Here is a 3,190-nt window from a genome sequence, read left to right as displayed (position 1 = left end):
CAAACAGTGACGTAGTGACGCAAGCTTGAATCAAGTGCACTGAGAGGCTAGGAACCTTTACATGCTTTGGACGAGCTCCCACTCTTACAAAACTTGATGAAATGTTCAACTGCATGCTGTTGATAAGGATATGTTGGTGAAAGCTACTGAAAAATCAAACAAGAAACAAACTTGAAAGTTGTCCACTTTACATTGTTGATCTCTGGACTATTAAAAAAACTTTTTTGGTTGTAATGTTTATGTGTACTAAAATCAAGGTGGTTATATATAGATGACTTTTTTAAAAATCTTGTTTTGTTCGCTAGCTCGCCTGATTGTCTATTGTGAACGGAACGGTACCACCCGGGAAATCCCTCCGTCCCCTGTTGGCGGGTCTCCAGGTGGTTACGCCGGGCTGATTGCTCCCTAGCCTCTTGTTAACTGGGTATGATATGGAACGGCGTCATTAACGATGTCATTAAGACAACTTTGTTGGGCCACTCCGATGTAAGGCCGAAGTAAGGTTACTGGTTATGGTAATCTCTGATAAGGGAAAGTCAATATTGAAGTAATCAATTTTTGGCGTTTTCCCCAGGCGGTCGAAGTTTGAAGTACAGTAAAGTACAAAATTGTACACGGGCCAGAAACAAGAGGGGGGGAAGGGATATTTCTATACGGAGAGCGAGAGAGAGACGGACAGACAGGGCAGACAAATAGTCACAGACAGAGAGAGAAGGAGACTTAGAACGACAAAGGGTCGATAAAGGCGTAGAGAGTGGAAAGGGGAGAGAGATCTAGAGGGAGTCAGAGATAGAGAGGGGAGAGAGGGAGAGACTGACAGAGAGAGAGAGACAGGTTGAGGGAGAGGACAGAGAAAGACAGGTAGAGAGAGACAGAGTGAGAGATTGGGAGAAAGCGTGAAAGAGGAAAGAGAGAGGGTGAGAGAGAGGCGCAGATAGAGAAGAAGGAAATTGGGGATAGAGAGGACAGAAAGGCAGAGAGAGGCAGAGGTAGAGAAAGGAAAAAGAGAGAAGGAAACAGAAAGAGAGAAAGAGGGAGAGACACAGAGAGAGAGAGAGAGAGAGAGAGTGATTGAGAAAGAGAGAGGGTAGGGCCAGAGAGAGAGAGAGACAGGTAGAGAGAGACAGAGTGAGAAATGGAGAGAAAGTGTTAAAGAGGAAAGAGAGAGGGAGAGAGAGAGAGGCATAGTTAGAGAAGAAAGAAAGTGGGGATAGAGAGTAAAGAAAGGCAGAGAGAGGCAGAGGGAGAGAAAGGAATAAGAGAAAAGGAAGCACACACAGAAAGGGAAAGAGAGAGAGAGGGACTGAGATGTCCACATCATGGACTGTCCTAAGTATACAAATGTACTTTCTCTATTTGCTGTCACAAACCTGTGCCACTACTTCTGTGACAAGAGCTCGAGCCTTATTGACTCAGCCGCTGCGGCAGCCTGATCTGAAGTCTGCCATTAGGAGAACCTCCGCGCCAAGCTGTCAGTTTCCCAGAGTGAAGACGTGATTGCTACACGACCACCTGTTGCCCGGACCTTATTGAAGTGCGCCCTGACAGCCTTTGCTTCCCCCGCGGGTTTTCTTTGTCATTAACACGCAGTTTTGAGAGCTACTGTGATTTCATTTTGTTTTCACCGATATTGTTTTTGTCGGTCTGTTTCTTTTTCTTTCGTCTTCTTCCTATTCTGTCAAAATTCAAGTATATGTAAGATGATAGCTCTAATAATGCAAAGAACTGTGTTTGCATACTTGTACGCGTGATTCAAAATTTCTTTAGAAATGGCCACATTACATCTATTTCACAAAATGCACAATGCAGTTCAGCCAGAAAGTACTGACCTTGGGAAACATGTTGCTCATTCTCTATCAATCAAACCTTTCTTGGCACCGCTCACAGCTCACTGAAACAGAGGGTTGGTGACTGCATGCGCGCTGAAGCGAACATCTTTACCAGTGAGTAATTAAAATTTTCCAAGCCGTTGAATTTTTCTTTCAATCAAATGCCAGCTTATTACATAACGTTGTCATCTTCGACTTTGTGCACTGGAGCGGAAGGCATCAATCCTCGGACTCAAAGATTATGTTTGTGAGCATTTTAATGTTCCGACCTCTTAATGATTTGAACGGGCTAGATTTGTTAGTATTGCATAGAGGTAAACGGCCTCGCAGCAGGTTTGTATTGAAGAGTATATGCCATATATTAGGACAGATTTATTTGATTCACTCACACTGGAATGGAACCCCGCTATTTTCGAGAAATGCTAGGTTCTTTGACGTGCTCGGATGTGTCTCTCCTCAAACACGGAACCTACCCATGGGAAGGCCTTAAAGGTGGACTCTCACTGCACTTGGGGGCACCGGTGCGGCACTGCGGGATTCGTTCACTGCAGCACGTACTATTGTGTTATCTTTGCTAATTTTCTTTAAAATTGAGTTATTTTCTATTACGTAAAAGTATGACTAAGAAGACAGCAAACTACACAAAACGGAAGAAAATGCGTTCTCATCTCTGACATGCTTTGAGTAATCTTTCAAACCCCGCAGTACCACACCGGTGCCCCAAGTGCAGTGAGATACCACCCTAAACGCAGTTAGGCACGTACGCAGTTTCACCTGAGTAAAGTGAGAAAAGTCGTGTTGAAAAGTGCCTTTTGTAACTTCATAATGTCAACGGAGCATGCCAGGATATTCAAACCCAGCACCTCTGGGGCCCGAGCCAAACACCGCTAGATCCTGCAGAAACACGTGCCAGTGGCTGGCTGTTGGAGTCACGACGCCGAAATGAGGTCACACAGGTCCGGTACACGACTGCAATTTGTATTTTCTAATGAGAGCGAGTCTAGAGACCAACTAGCAATTATTGGATCAAAGGGGAGAAGGCAAGCTGGGCTAGCGGCTGGTGATGAAGTACGCCCACTCAGAACTGACAGGAAATCTGGTGGCACATATGAAGGGTTTTCATATCAATATACATCAGTTATACCAGCATCTTATGGTTATCGACATGGTACACACTTATTAAAGTTAGGGATGGCAGATTCACCCACCTACCCACCCAACGGTACATCGTTTGAAACACACGTACACACGGGCACACACACAGTCACAGGCACAGACATGATACACACATGCGAACACACAGACACATACACTAACACACACAGACACACACATAGACTACTACACACACACGCGCGTGC

Source organism: Branchiostoma floridae, chromosome 11 (genome assembly GCF_000003815.2).
Source record: "Branchiostoma floridae strain S238N-H82 chromosome 11, Bfl_VNyyK, whole genome shotgun sequence".
Lineage (NCBI taxonomy): Eukaryota > Metazoa > Chordata > Leptocardii > Amphioxiformes > Branchiostomatidae > Branchiostoma > Branchiostoma floridae.
The sequence above is the reverse complement of the archived record's forward strand: the minus strand, read 5'-3'. Positions refer to the sequence as shown.